Source organism: Urocitellus parryii, chromosome 2 (genome assembly GCF_045843805.1).
Source record: "Urocitellus parryii isolate mUroPar1 chromosome 2, mUroPar1.hap1, whole genome shotgun sequence".
Taxonomy (NCBI): Eukaryota; Metazoa; Chordata; class Mammalia; order Rodentia; family Sciuridae; genus Urocitellus; species Urocitellus parryii.
In genome coordinates, this window is record NC_135532.1 from 81,349,345 (window position 1) to 81,365,805 (window position 16,461).

The 16,461-nt window shown below is 44.3% G+C and overlaps 1 pseudogene; it reads left to right on the top strand.

Annotated features, from left to right (window-relative positions):
• The first annotated feature begins 13,784 nt into the window (after positions 1 to 13,784).
• Positions 13,785 to 14,912, top strand: LOC113187203 (phosphoglycerate kinase 1 pseudogene; annotated as a pseudogene).
• The last annotated feature ends 1,549 nt before the right edge of the window (positions 14,913 to 16,461 follow it).

A 16,461-nucleotide genomic window follows, 5' to 3' on the forward strand; every position in this document is an offset into this window, starting at 1 on the left:
TGTCTAATACAGCAGGACTTTTGAGACATGAAACTGTGCTGCTAATTCAGGTTTAGAGCACTCTGTGTGAAGTGCATAGAGTTAGTGGTTCTCATATTTTCTAGGGATTCTTTCATTTGGAGTGATAACCTATTTTTAAATTTTCTTTCTGTCCAGAGCCTTAAAGGATATGGCATTTCTACACTAACTCACACATGACTTTTTTTTTTTTTTTTTTTTGGTAAGGTGTTGGCTTAGATTGAACTTTTAAGTAAGAATGGCTAAGAAACAGATTTATAACAAACACCCAACTTCGTGCATGTCCTTCATACAACAGTAATTTCCTCTCAGCCATTCCCTGGAAATAGCCACCTGGGAGTGCATCTGCCACCTCAGCCCACAGGCTCCCTCATGCCGTCTCCTCCGTCCTCAGTAGCATGTGATTATTCACAGGCCACAGGACTGCACTTCCAAGTGGAGATGAGGTGACAGGGCCCAGGAGCAGGAGCAAACCGATTGCCTGTTTCTGGAGGAAGCACGTCTCCTGGTTGTGAAAATACCCTTTTGTCAAGAGAGCAGAACAGGGGAGCAGATCCTGGCCCTGGGACTGATCTTCAATGTTGTTGGAAGCCGTGTGTGGATTTTAGGCCCTTTTTATTGGTTTTCTCCAAAAGTTCCTGCACTGGGCTGCTGGCTGTCAGCCCTCTTCATTGCTCCTCTGGGGTTATTCTTCCTTTTGGAGATTTGTTCCCGAGCACCCTGCTTCTCATGAATAGACTGGGGTGTGGATGGAAAAGAATCCTCTCTATTCTGGAGAGTTTTTATCCAAACCCAAGGTTGGCATTTCTCAAGCCCAGCCACTACGGCACAAAGAAGTTGGCACGCACCGGATGGCGACGTCTCGCACTTGGCAGGCCTCCCGTGGCTGGCAGCGCTGGTGGTACCTGTGCTGTCCTGTCATCTCTCGGCTGCACATTTTGGAGGGCACTCCCGGCCACACAGGCGGGGCGGGGGCCCCCTACAACTGCCTGCTCGGCTCGGATGCCAGATGCGGGAATGTGTTTTTCCAGCAGCAGCGATGGCGGCCGGCAGCAGCAGGAGCAGCTAGGGGCTCCTGGAATTCACTCCCTTCCTGGCTTCTTCTCAAACTTCTCTGCTGGCGCTTCTGCAAAACTCTTGCTTCAGAGGACAGGCTGACAATCTGTTGGCTGCTTTGCTGGATGCCATTGTGTTTTGACTTGCTTTTGATGGCACAGACTTTATTGGCTCTGGGTGTCAAGTTTCTGTGCAAACCTTTGCTCTGGTGCGTGCCGAGTGAGTGAATTCAATGTCCATAATAAGACCTTGCCATATCTCTTAATCCTAGGAGTCTTTCAGTGGGATGGATGAACGAGCCAGAAATAATTTGGAGCTGGCAGGACAAGATGAGCCTAATTCTCCTCCTGGGCAAGGAGAAAGTGGACCAATCCAGCGGCATAAAGGGAATGCTTGTCTATCCTTGGATGTCCTCCTGCAGGGGATGGAGCAAGGAACGGAAGGGCTTCTCTCTTCTTCCCATTACTAGTGCAAATAGGAGAATGTGTTTCCTGGGTTCCAGAGTCCTAAAACTGGGTGGGATAAGAGGTAGAAATTCCATTCCCTGCCTCAGCAATTCAGGGGCACTGATTGCCAAGGAGAGAGTTTCTGCTCATGCTGTGTGTCTTCTGCAAGTTCTGCAGCCTGAGAATATGGGTTCCATAAAGCTGATGGTAAGAGGGGAGGAGGGAGATAAGAATGTCTTTCTGGAATCCTAGAACACCAAAATGCCAAAGGACCCAGCCCCTACACTGTGTGAGCTAGTTCTGTGGCAGGTTGAATTGAATGATTGTGCACAGATGTTAGGAGAGCAGACAGATTTTTCTGTCTTCTGTGCCCAGCAGGATTTCATTCCAAGTTATACCTTGGGGACAAAGAGAAGAAGATGAGCTTGAGAAGTTCTAGTTGCTGGGAAGACTATCTGGGTGTGTTTTGAGTAGGATCAAATCTCCTTTTATGTCTGCAGCCCCCCTTTCTCACAGCCTGCCCCTCCTATTTTCAGTTCTGGTCTCTAAGTACACTCGTCACTCCTCCTCCTCCTTTGCAGGGGCTGGTCCTCCTCCTTTGCAGCATATGTCCTCCCCTCCTTATACCAGACTTGCCTCATTGGCTCCCGCTGCCACTCCCCGGATGCCCACACCTAAAGAAGTGGCCCTGCTTCAGGACTCCCATGGCACTGTACTTCTCCCAGTGAGAGTCTGTCTATGCAGGGACTGGAAGTTCCATCTCTGACTCCTTATCTAGCTCGTGAGGACTGCCCAGGACAGGATTCTAGACAGAGTTGTTTCATGATAGGCTTTCAAATCCTATCTGTTAGATGATCAAATGCAGGTGTAGGTGCTCTCATCTCCTCTTCTCTAGACTCACATCATGCCCAAAACATCTTGAAGGAGAGAGCTAGAAATTAGAATATGATTTGCTACCATCTTCTGAGCACTCACTCAGGGCAGGAGACTGTATAAGAGGCTTTGGATCCATCATGTTCACCAAAACCCTGCAAAGTATCCCTATGACTTGTTTGCACGTGGCATCATGCTGGGAATGCCCCTCTCCCCTGGGACACAGAGAAGTGAGGGGCTGGCTGGGGCTGCGAGCCAGTCTTCCCTGGGCTCTAACCTTGGTTTTCAACTCTGTCAGTAACCTACTGCATCTGACAGGGTAAACTAGGTTCCACTGCAGTCACAACTACCAAAGAGACCCCCACATCTTGGTGGCTTAAGACAAAAGCTTGTGATTTTCTCATCTACACTTTGTATCTGTCTCATGCAGGTGGGATGCTCTGCTTAACGTAGTCTCTCAGGGACCCAGGATGATAGTTTAGCCACCGATTCAGATGTTCATGGTTCCATAATAGAAGAAAACTGAGCAGCGGAACGTCTTCCACAGGTGATGAAATGCTTCCGTCACTTTTTATCACCACTCATGGGCTCATTGGCTATGCTTAGTCTCTTGGTCCTTCCTAAAAATGAAGGGGTAGGCAGCTGGTCCTCCCTGCCTCTAACACGAGAAGACGACTTGACAGGAGTGAGCTAATCACCATGAATGACCCTCACGTCTAGTGTTGTGTGCTGACACAACTACAAAGGGAGGTGTTGAATGGTGCCTCTCCAGTGGTTGCTTCATTCAGGACTTTGTTTCTCCAACGTTAATTACTGAAGCTTTAAAAATGGTCCATTTTACACAGGATGGGTTTTTTTTATCTTGTTCTTTTTTTAAATTTTTTTTTAGCTGTTGACGGATCTTTATTTTATTTATATGTATGAGGTGCTGAGCATCAAACGCAGGGCCTCACGCATGCTAGGCAAGCACTCTACCACTGAGCTACAACCCCAGCCCCCATGTCTTGTTCTTAAAGGGATCTCAGTCTGGGTGGTAGTTATGGATATTGACTAAAGGGAAGGAAAACCTTTGACATCTTCTAGCTCATTTCCATTTCTTTATGTCATATTGAAGTGAACGTACAATAGGAAATTTTTTTAGCTATAAAAAATTAGCCACCCACATGACACAACATGAGCTTAATAATTCATATTTCTAATTGACCTACAGCTTTGCCATCGAGCCCCAGCCTGGGACAAGTATGTTAGGCCCAATTTTATGACTTCTCATTATCCACATTATTCATTTAAAAAATTCAGAGATATTATGAAATGAAGAGATTCCTGGGATTCCTGAATTTCATTATCAGTGAGTCCTCCCAGGGTTCCTGTGTTGGAAGCTTGGTCCCAAGTGTGCTAATGTTGGGTGATGGATAGTGGACTGTTATGAAGTGGGGCCTTATAAGAGGTTCTTAGTGATTGTGGAGTGCCCTTGGAATGGATTAAGGACTAAATGAATTAAATGTCTACCTGAATCCATCATAGGACCTTTTATTAGTTCTCAGGAGAATGAATTGTTTAAAAGTGAGTCTGACACTGAATTTTGCTGGCTACCTATCTCAAATGTGATCTGTCCACCTATACATGTTTCTGCCTTTGTGGTTCCATTCACCATGAGGCCTTCACCAGAGTTGAGATGATACGAACACCATGCCATTCAACCTCCAGAACTGTGAGTTAAATAGAATTTTTTTTCTTTATAAATTAGCCTGCCTCCTGTGTTTCATTATAGCAATGAAAAATAGTCTAATACAGTGAATGTGGTTTTCCTAATGATGGAAGCTATCCTACTCTCACATGAATCATATCATTTAAGAGTAGACTTTGGGGAAAATTGGGGAAGCTTGTTTTATTTCTTTGGAACATCATACTTCTTTTTATTCAGATATTTTGAATACTGATTTTAAAACTGTGTCCTGATATCTCAGGAAAATTCTTTCATTGGTTTACTTAGTAAGTCAGTCAGGTTGTCAACAATGAATGGCTTCCATGTGCTGGGGAGTTAGGGATACGGAAACCGATGAGCCACAGTTTCTATGCTCAAAAATTTCATGCTCTAGTGAAGAATTAGAAAACAAATATAATCATGTATCCCTTAATGACAGGGATAGTTCTGAGAAATGCAACAAAAGGTAATTTCATCATTGTGTGGACATTACAGAGTATGCTTACACAAACTTAGATTTGGTGCAGCTTTCCACACACCTAGGCAACATGGTAGAGTTTGTTGCTCCTAGGCTACAAACCTGCACAGCACGTTACAGCTGAGTGCTGTTGGCAATTGTAACACAATGGTAAGTATATGTGGCTGTAATCATAGCTAAACAGAAAATGCATAGTAAAAATCTGAGATAAAAGATTTTTAAAAAATTGGTACATATGCACAGGACACGTACCATGAACAGAGCTTGCAGGACTGGGCATGCTCCAGGGGGGTCAGTTGTTTTTGTGATGAGAGAACATGAAGGCAGAGGACACCACTGCACACTACAGTAGACTTTAAAAACACTACCGCTAGACTGCACCCACATACTTTTCTGTTCTTTCAATAATACATGTAGCTTATTGTTAAATTTTTACTTCGCAAGCTTCAGGTTTTAAAGCTTTTTGAGTCTTTTGTAAATAATGCTTTGCTTAACACACAGACATATTGTATAGCTTGTACAAGTTTTTCTTCCTTTGATGCTCTTGTTCTATAAGTTTCTTTTTCTATTTTTAAAATTTTAAATTTTATTACCTTTTAAATTTTTTAATTCGAAACTAAAACACAAACACATACAGGAACCTAGGAGTACACAGGGTCAGGATCATCAATACTGCTGTCTTCCACCTCCACATCTTGTCACACTCAAAGGCCTTCAGAAGGGACCATCACATGAACAGAGCTGTCATCTCCTGGGATAACAGTGCCTTCTTCTGTAGCTGTGTGTGTACACACATGGCTGCGCTACTATGAGACTCCACCTTGACAACTTCCACTTAATGAGAAATGTCTACCGGAAGAACCCTGTATCCTTTAATGACCCCAAGTCCTTACACAAGGAAGTGAATGGCCACATGTGAATCCATGCCAAATTGATGGCTTGCCTTGGTGTCTGGGCTCTGGCAGTGCAGATGCTTATAGCTTTGTGGGCTTATATTGATGGCCAGCTCTAACTGTAGCACAAACAAATAATCTGTGCTTATATCAAAGAATCATACTTGAGGGACTGGGGTGGTGGCTTCGTGGTAGAGCACTTGCCTCGTATATGTGAGGCACTGGGTTCCGGGTTCCATCCTCAGCACCACACACACAAAATAGAGATTAAAAACATCTTGAAATTCACCTTAAGAGCAATTAAACTTTTTTTTTTTTTTTTTTTTGTTCACAGTGTATGCAAAACCTACCTGGGTATTATACTTTATAAAAAAAACAACTTCTCAAGAAGTGAACTTGGCCTGTCTTTCCTGAAGTGCTTTTACCCCAAGCTGAGCCAAGTGAGATGGAGGCAGGCCACCCCCTCTCTTGCTCAGAGTTACCTAGGGAGCATAATTAAAGTGGGAAGTGGGTTGTAACTGAGACACACTTAAGAAGGGTGGTTTGTCATGCTTTCCAGATTTCCCTTCTACAGAGGCGAAATGCAAGCCCGAGCATTAGTTATTGACTGGGGACAAATACATCCTGAAGCCCAAGCCAACGTGAAGTCATCGTTATTTTGGACAGGGCCAAGCTGATAAGGGGGGTTCTTTTCTCAGAATAATGTCTTACTGTTTGGAAGTTCGCAATCCACTCTATGGGATTAAACAGAAGAATAATAAATTATCCTTTCTTTATCCTTTGAGTATCTGCTGAAAAGATCAGTGCTGAGTGGATATTGGATCCTCTTTACTTAGTTTAGACAGGTGAGGAAAAGCAACCCAGTGTCAGGGAGAATGTCACCCAAGACAAGAGCTTAGAGATGATTTCTTTCTGCTCAGGGCAGGGCTTAATGGAAGAAAACAATTCCCCCGCCTCTCGCCCTCTCCCCAGGAACCCAAGGCGTGCGTCTGCATTCCCAGACCTTTTCTGCTCTGTTTCTCACAGGCGTATGGAGAATGTCTGGGGAGACACAGAAAAACAAAGGTTCAGGAAAACATATGGCCAAGACTCCCCCAAAGAGCAGCCGATAAATCCTGATTGTGCCTCAGCCTGTGGCCCATGAGTCACCCATCTCCCACAACTGATCATACTAGTGACACCGAGGCACCAGAGCCTCAGCCCCATCAGCTCTCATCTCCATGGGGACAGGAAGGCATGCTCTTTTTGGCAGAACCTGTCTGTCCTACACCACAACATGTCCTATCATCCCAATGGAGTAATACATATGAAATGATGCTGTGAAAGGGTTCGGCCTTGCACTTGCACAAACATGTCTTTCTCTTCCTGCCTGTGTTAGTCAGCTTTCCATCACTATGTCAAAATACCTGAGAGAATCAACTTAAAAGGAGGAAAGGTTTGTTTTGGCTTATAGTTTTCAAACTTGGCGGTTCATGATCACTTGGTCCAATTGCTTTGGGACTGAGGTGGCATAGTACATCACTGAGGGGGTCTGTGATAGAGGAGGGCTTTTTACTTCATGACAGAAGAGGCAAAGAGAGAGAATCAGGGAGGGTCTGGGTCCCCTCCAAGATGTACATACTCCCAAGGGCCTAACTTCCTCCCACCAGGTCCTATTTCTTAAACATTCCACCACCTCCCAATAGCATCACAGGCTTGAGACCAAGCCTTCGTGGGCCTTTGAGGGACATTTCAGATCCAAACGATCACACCACCTCAGCCCTGGTGGCACCTAGCACCATTTGAAGTCCTCTAAAATTGCTTGCTGTGGTTTGAATATGGCTTGTTTCCTGGGGGTTCGTGTATTGGAAGCTTGATCCCCCATGTGCTGATGTAAGATGTTGAAGAGAGGGAGCCCAGTAGGTGGTAATCGGGTCACTGGGAGCACTTTCCTCAGAAGAGATCAAGGTAGTTCTCCTGGGACCCTTTGGTTCTCAAGGGAGCACTGTTTTAAAAAAGCAAGGCTGGCTCTTGCCCATTCTCTTCTTGTGGTGCCATGTGATTTCTCTCTGTTGCATGTGCTGCCTTCATGATGCCATCCACATGGTGTGACACAGTCAAGAGAGCCCTTGCTAAAACAGTGCTGTGCTGTTTGGACTTTCCATTTCCAAAACTGTGAGCTAAATAAGGCTCTTTTTTTTTAAAAAAAAATAAAGGACCCAGTCTTGGGTATTTTTGTTATAGCAATGGAAAACTGACTAATGTAACAGTCCTTCTCACCCAACTCCCTATTCCTTCTCAAAGAGGGTAAGTTTTGGAGAGAGTATTAAAAATCCTTAATAATTTGATCCCCAAAGAAAGCATTTCCACAACAATTATAGAGTGGAGCCTGACAAAGTGACATCAATGGATTGGAAAAAGCCAGACCTCAGCAGAATAGTGTATACACATGATTTAGTTCTGTCTCTCTGGCCTTCCTCTTACCTTTAGCATATCATTGATGGTTTTTATATCTTTGAATGTAAGGCTTCTCATGACAATGTCTTCAATGAGAACCCAGCTGTGTCATTGTGAATGTTAAAATGTGACAATAAATTGTGACATTGTGAATGTTAAAATGCTGTCATAGACCGTTCCATCTACCTGAAGCAGTTCATGAAGCACTCACAGTCTCTTGAAATGGGGCATGCAGGTAATCAGCTCAGTCCCCCTCAGATTTTCCTTCAAGGTGGAACATCACATATTGTAGTAAAGGAGAAAAGAGTCAGGAATTGAAGATTCTATTGATAAGCCCAGTGGGTCTTTGATCTGTGGCAGGCTGGTATAATTCAAAGCTTTCCCACTTTTAAATAGATAGAAAGAAATACATGTGTGTAAGCTTAAATTATACTTTAGGTAATGCATATTGGTGGTATCAAAACTTTAGTGCATTAATTTTTTTTCAAAGGGAAATGGGACAAATCATTTCATCTAGTGCAAGGCAAGCTTGTATGGAATAAAAATTTGGTGAAGTCACTGTTGGTTTGTCAAACTTGGTTCTAACTGAGGGGTGGAAGAATCACCAAGGTTGCAGAAGAAATTGGTAAATATTACTTTATCATTTCTTTTCTTTGTAAACCTAATGGGATGGCTCAGCCAGGGCTGAGTTGTTACTATCTTAATGAACAGGATCACTGAATGATCTAAGCATCTACTGAGTATCTGAACCAAATGTATTGCCTGGCAAGAGGCACAGGTAATGTCTTAGGGAGAAGCAGCAACTTCTCATGGTAGGAAACACGGGGCCACTGGGGAGACCTGGGTGGACTGGTCCTTGATTGGTCCTCTCTGGCCACTATGTGGATGGTGGTATTTTGAGAGATGTTGGAGACCAGAGCCTGGTTGACAGTGGGAAACACCTATCAGATTTTAGGAGAGAGAAGGTGGGAATGTGGACCATCATGGGGGTGGAGGTTTGGGATATACAGAAAGGAGAAGCTCAGAAGTGCTGGCAGTAGGTGGGAGAAAGTAGTGGGAGTCCAGTCCTAGGATGGCCAATGGGCTAGAGAATGCCCAGCCCAAGAGGGGAATAGACACTGTATATGGTGAGGCTGCCTGTCTCTCCCTTTACCCCTGAGGAGATTTACTTGGCTCACCCCATAGACCGTTTTACTTTCCTCACCAGAGATTTTCTTTCTGAGGCATATCATGGTGTCACCACTTTGCTGTGGCTGCCCCAGTTCACATGGTGCAAGAGATAAAGTGTTTTAAATTCCTTTCTAGGAGTCTTGTTGGCATTGTGATCAGAGTACCTCCTCCTTATCTAGGGTGGAAGCCCCTTCTTCCCATCTTTCCCGTCCTCTGAGGACAATGTTTTTGGTTTCCTAACAGACAGCCCCTCCTCTTACATACGTACCTGTTAAGTCCCGGGAGAGGCCCATCTCATTGATTTTGGTTAGATTCTTGTTACCTGGTCACCTTGGAAAACAGGCATGCCCAGTCCATGGAGAGCTACATACACATTACCAGCCAGAGCGACATTGCTCCAAAGTCACTGAACAAGGTCTCAAAGCCCTGGTTCAGGTATCTTGCATATCATTTGACGAAACCTATTGTCAAGGTGTGCAGTAACAAAGACCTCAAAGCAGAAATGCTATTGGTTCTGAGGGACTAGCAACTCGTGCTGTAGTGCTGGTGTGTTTGCTTATCGGGGAGGCATTCGATGGGCAGATATCATTTTGACTCCAAATGTGGCAATGTTCCGCATGATCCATGCACTCTCCGTTCTGGCTCCTTTGCATGGAAAACTGTCAATAAAATCCTTTTCAAAGCAGTGTCCTCCTTGGCTTTGGGGTTTCCTGCCTGCTCCAGTAGATCTGGAGGATCTCGCCTGGGGACTCCTAGTAGTGACAGATCTGGAGAAGTGTGGCTAGTCTGCTGTTAGGATTCGTTTCTCCCCCTTGGATGATGTTCTTGTGGATGGATGTGGGCATTGTGATGATTTTAGTGAACAAAAATAACAACAACCAAGATGGTTTTCTGTTCTTGAATCTCCAGGTCACTTTTATCCAGGTGGCATTATTTTCACTCATTGAAAATACAAAGCATGAATTGGTGTTTGTTTTCCCTAAGAGCCTTAGGAGCACCAGGAAGCTCCATTGCTTCACACCTTTAAATTGCATGACATACCAAGGATGTTTCTTCTTCTTCTTCTTTTTTTTTTTTTTTTCAATGTGTGTGTGTCCCAGGTTTTGGGTCTTCTCATGCAGGTCCAGATCCTAATCACACTCCCCTCTCAGCCATCTGACCGAGCCCACCATCTTGTCTATACAATCAGTGCAAGTTGAACCATCTTTTAAGAGCTTGCTGAGATCTGGTCTCTTCTCTGAAGCCCTCCTGGATAACTTGAGCTGAAAGTGATGTCATTCTTCCACCCCAGCAGTTTCTTCATGGTCTTATTATTCTTATTGTTCTTCCCCTCTTCCTCTTCCTCCTCTTATTTGCCTAGAACACCTTGCTTACTGTTTTCACAGTTACCTTTTATTCCTCTGGTCTGGTGCCAGCCCCTTGAAATCGGGAATCATGATTATTATTTATATATTTCCAAGCATTAAGCTTGACGCCTTGCCTTATGGTAAGTGATACGTAGAAATAGTCGGATGACTCATCAGAGATTTCTCCATGCAGCAATCAACTCAGCAGTTACTTATTGAGAGGATTGGTTGCCCAATCAGCTGTCCATGGACCTCTTAGGAGCCCTGATTCATCCTGACAACTGCTCTGGGTGCTGGCTAGGAGGATCCTGTGTTTCTGACTGTCTCATGTGGTCTCCATTTACATTTTCAGATTATCGGTTTGGGATGATTCTGAGGGTTTCCAGCCTTGGATGGCCAGAATAAGTATAATTCGTAGTGGAAATGTGGAACTTTTCAGTGATTAGGCATCTGTTCCATGCATCACAGCTACAGTTTATAATTCAATGTGCTGAAAGTTACTGACAAGCACCGCATGCTATGTGGAATGTTTTATCAGTGCCCGGAAACCAGCATAGGAAACCGTTTCTGGGTAGAACATAGAAGCTGAAGAGGGCGGTTGGTGTAGTGTAGAGAAGTCAGACTCCACCATTTGAATAGCATCCTGGTGACTATTGCCATCATCAATATTTTTCTTTAGCTTTTCTTGTTTTCTTTTTCCTTTTATGTAAATAAAGGCTTCTTTTAAAAAGGAAACTCTGGGCTGTACTGCATGTGGGAAATCAATGTCACCATCATAAATTAAATATTTTTATATTTAATTGTATGATATATTCATTATGAATTAAAGTGTAAATACATGACTCCTGGAATGATAAACCTTTTGCCCAGATGGCACCCAAGTGGTGTTCACCAGCTCTGCTAATGGCCACAGTGATACAGATACACGGCCCCCTGGGAAGATCTGGATAGAAAGGGGGCTCCATGTGGATTCACACTCTGCCAATGCTAAGTTATGTTGTTTGGGAGAAGTTGCTTAATGTCTGCTTCCTCACCAAAGAAGAGGGAACAAGGGCATCTCCCCTTCAGAGCTGGTGCTTTGGAACATCATGAATGAACAGTCATATTTAGCTCAGTGCCTGGCAAAGAAAAGTAGAGAAAGATAAACAATCTGAAGACTTTTTTTTTCCATGAGCAAATATGATGAGAATTTCTCTCAGAGAAGGCAAGCAATCAAGTGTGGCTCTGCATCAGCTCTCATTGAACTTGGAATGACACTTCATTATATTTAAATCATTCAATGGTTGAGTGTGTTTGGTGAAAAGAGCTTAGAACATTCATACCCATGTACGTTCCTTCCCAGAGCAGACCACAGCATCAGAAGTGTGAGAATCAACTCTTCTAACTCATGTCCCTTCTTTTCTCATGACTCTGTCCAACCCTGAGGTGACATCCTCTGTCTTCGGTCTCCAACAATGTCCTTTCCTTGGGTTCCTTTTCAAACCAGGGAATACTGTTGTGTTCTTAGCCTGAGTTGTCTGCGAGGCACCTAGGTTGGGGTGAGGAAGAGTGGAGGGAGGTTCGATCCCTGTGAAGAAGAGCTCAGGATACCTGGATCCCGGCCAGGCAGGGGCCAAGCAGAGTGTACTTTGCAGGCCATCTGGCTGCATGCCTGGTGCTCAGTGTGACCTGGGACACCTCTAAGCTGCTGTGGTTTTGGCAGTGAGGAGAGAGTTTGGCTTATCCACCAGCCCCTGCCTCCCACTCTGTCCTGGTGGGAAGCCCCACCCCTGCCCCTCAATGACCTTTTAGCAAGCTGGGCAAATGCACCCAGTGGATCCCTGCTCTGTGCCCATCCTTGCCAGCCCTTCTGTTGGTCGCAGGGTATGACAACCAGAGCACCTAAGTGTTCCCAAGTGTTAGGCTATCCGATGACAGTAAAAGTTGAACTGACAGTCTCACACTTGTCGGCGGTGGTTAAATTTGCAGGAGCCAGACGACTTCATGACATGAGAGCAGAAACCTCCAGAGAGTAAATCTGTGCCTAACCTCCTTTCAAGGGGTGATTCCTCCACAATGGGTAAGTGAAGTTGCAGGACATGGAGAAATTTCTCCCAGGTTAGTGACTGAGCTGTTGCTAATCCAATTCGTTTATTTCATAACTTTTATAATTTATAATTTTATAATTACAGATAATATCTGGCTTAATAATGCTTCCATTTAGGATTTTACAATGGTAGTAAAGTGATGTGCATTCAGTAGAAACCATTCAGTAGAAATAGGCTTAGGAATTGGGAGATTTTCCTGGGGTAGTGCCATGGGGTCTGATCCTCCTTTGCAATGCTCTGTGGGGACAGCTCCTGGTCAGCCTCATGTTCCCGGGAGGAAACCAGGAATACTCTACTGTGTGGGATAGCTCAGCTGGGACATTCAGTGAGTTAGGCATGTTAAGCACATTTTCCATTTATGATATTTTCAACTCATAATGGGTTTATTGGGATGTGAGCCCATTATAAGTTGAGGAGTATCTATGTTTTACAATCGTTATCATGAAGGTCAGATGCCTAGACCAGGATATGAAAGACCTGTAGCTCATAGTGGGACTTATATTGCAATGGAAAATAAGAAAGATATAAAGTTTGTAGTGTTTGTAATTAAATTATAAAAAAACAATAAATGAAAAATAGTTCCAAATTTTTAGGTTGATATTTAGTGCTTCAGGTGTACAGGTAGGGCGATGGAGGGTACAGAGGCCTCTGTTCTGACTCCAGAGAGCACTATATTCTCTCTGCTAAATCATTTTCTCTTTCCTTCCTTTGATTCCATCCTCTCTGTCCCTGGGATCTTCTCAAATATTTATGAAGATCATATCGTGTCACATATTTAGGGCACTTTCAGAAAAAAGTCGTATTGTTCCTATTCAAACAATTAAAACTCAGTGTAATGGAAACTCCATCATGATGTGTTTATCAACAGGAGGGTAGTATTCAGATGCAGTGGCCATGTGTCCATATTTGCATGTGTGTTCACGTATGTGTGTACGCATGAGTCTGTGTAGGTCTATGATGGCTGACGGTGATCAGTAGAATCTTTTATGAAAGCCACAGTGTAGTCATTTGGACTGAAATTTAAATAGGAAGAGGAGTCATTCACATGAAGGCAGGTGAGGGAATTCTGAAAGAGACAAGGAGCATAGGGAAAGGCAGGTGTGTGGAGGCCAGCCATCAGTGTAAGTGTGTGTTTGGGGAGCAGCAGCAGGCCAGAGCGCTAGCTGGGGATGGGAGGTCCCCTTGGCTTCAACACCATGCTCAATCTTCAGCCTTACTGTGAAGGTGAGGGCGAACTTCTGAAAAGTTGCAAGCGAGGCTTAAATGTGGGATGAAGATGGTGGCAGCACCGGAAATTGATGTATCGGAGGTGGTAGCCATCATCCAGAGTAGAAAAGTGGAGGGCTCATCTGGGCTGGCCTATGGAGTTCCCATGTCTGACAAGTACTCCTTAGAACCAGTTGCTATAAAATTAAACTATTTGCTGGGAAAGGATGTTCTGATCTGGAAGGACTGTGTGGGCCCAGAAGTAGAGAAAGCTGGTGCCAATCCAGCAGCTTGGGTCTGTTATCCTCCTGGAGAACCTTTGCTTTCATGTTGAGAAGAAGGGAAGGGAGAAGATCCTTCTGGGAACAAGGTTAAAGCCAAGCCAGCCAAAGTAGAATCTTTGTGAGCTTCACTTTCTAAACTAGGGGATGTCTGTGTGAATGATGCTTTTGACGCTGCATATGGAGCTCCATGGTGGGAGTCAATCTTTCACAGAAGGCTGGTGTTTTTTGATGAAGAAGGAGCTGAACTATTTTGCCAAGGCCTTAGAGAGCCCAGAGCAACTTCTCCTGGCCATCTTAGGTGGAGCTAAAGTTGCAGACAAGATCCAGCTGATCAGTAATACGCTGGACAAAGTCAATGAGGTGATTCTTGGTGGTGGAATGGCTTTAACCTCCCTTAAGATGCTCAACAACATGGAGATCGGCACTTCTCTGTTGGATGAAGGGGGATCCAAGATTGTCCAAGACCTTATGTCCAAAGCTGAGCAGAACGGCGTTGAAGATCACCTTGCCTGTTGATTTTGTCACTGCTGAGAAGTTTGATGAGAATGCTAAGACCGGTCAAGACACTGTGGCCTCTGGAATACCTGCTGGCTGGCTGGGCTTGGACTGTGGTCCTGAGAGCAGCAAGAAACATGTGGACGCTGTCGGTTGGGCTAAGCAAATCATATGGAATGTACCAGTGGGTGTCTTTGAATGGGACGCTTTTGCCCAGAGGACCAAAGCACTCATGGACGAGGTGGTGAAAGCCACTTCCAGGGGCTGCGTTCCCATCACAGGTGGTGGAGACATGGCCACTTGCTGTGCCAAATGGAACAAAGGATAAAGTCAGCCATGTGAGCACTGGTGGGGAAGCTAGTTTGGAGCTCCTAGAAGGTGAAGTCCTTCCTGGAGTGGATGCTGTCAGCAATGTTTAGTACTTTTCCTGCCTTTTGGTTCCTGGGCATGGCCCCTAAGTCATCTTAGCCTTTTCCACCTCTCCACTTGACCTTAGCTAAAACCTACCCCCACATCAAGATTCAGCTAGTGGCCAAGAGATGCAGCCCAGGATCCCTTAAACAGTTGCAAAGCATCTCAGCTCCTCTTTACTGCACCCTGGATTTGCCTATGTTCTTCAAGGTCTCATTTAAATCTCTTAGTGACTGAACCATTGTGCATTCTAGAGTGCATCTATTTATATTTTGCCTGTTGAAACAAAGTGAGCTGTGTCAACTTAGTTCTCTTTTTTGAAGTAGCTTGTTGTGATTAGCTTGTCCCTGTTCACTCCTCGGCATGGAAACGTGATAAAATTCTAGTTTTAGGGAGAAACCATTGATGATCTATTAACAGAGATGATCTATTTTATTAAATCAATAAAAGTGTCCATTTGTTTTAAATCCATAAAAGTGTCCATTGAAACTGGAAAAAAAGAAAGAGAAAGTCTCAAGCAGTGGCAGCAACATGCAGTGAAGAAGAATAGATGGGGGAGGAGACAGAAAAGGAGACTCAGTTTTATATTCAAATTCTCTTCATTTTCTCCATGACTGCCTGGGAAAGTGGCCATCCTTTCCCATTGAACTCATCTCAATGCTCTTCTAATGGCCTCCCTAAATCCACCTTGACTTCCCTCTACTCTGGTCTCAGTTATGTTTATCTCATTAGAATATTCTATCACTCACCCCAAAAGCAAAACTTTCACTGGCCTCTAAAGCTCTGTAAGGACTACCTTGCTCCCAGCTCCCTACGTCTCCATTCATTCCTTGCTTGCTGGTTTGTTGCATAGACCTGCTTTTCATTTCCTGGACCCTCTGCCAAGTTCCTTCCCTGTATTTTTTTCTACGGGCATCGCTTCCTACCTCCTTCCCCCGACTCATCCTTTCAAACTCAGGCAAATCTGTAGGGAAGCCTAATCTATCAGGTATTTCCATTAAAGACTCCTTAACATTCAGCCACTTTTCCTTTTAGCCCCTGTTACAATTGTGATTTTTGCCTATGTGTGGAATTATTTGAGCAACATCTATCTTCATCTCTACCTCTCCCCTACCTATATGCAAAGTTGATTCTCAATTCCATGAGGGCAGGGTGCCATGTCTGCAAGCCAAGTATGTAGAGATCAGGGATCTGGGAGACAGTCCAATAAAACTCTGGGGCACAGGGACTAAAATGTGTTCATTTTTGTACCTGCAGCACCCAGGGAATTTCCTGGCACACAACCATGGGCTGGAGAGATGCATGCTGGATTTGTTTTAAATTAGGAACTACCAGAAAGAAAAATGCTGAATCCTATTAAATCTCCTTGGGGATAGGTGGACAAGAGCCCTCAGTCCAAGGCTTCCATCTGTTACTTTGTTCAGTCGAGATATATTCTTTCTATATAAATTTTCTTCAGCCTAGACAGTCTATGACAAGTGCAGACAATTATAAAATATAGTAGTCCAGCGCTAGGTTAGTTGCAACAGTGATTTTCCATCCCACAAATATTGGGGA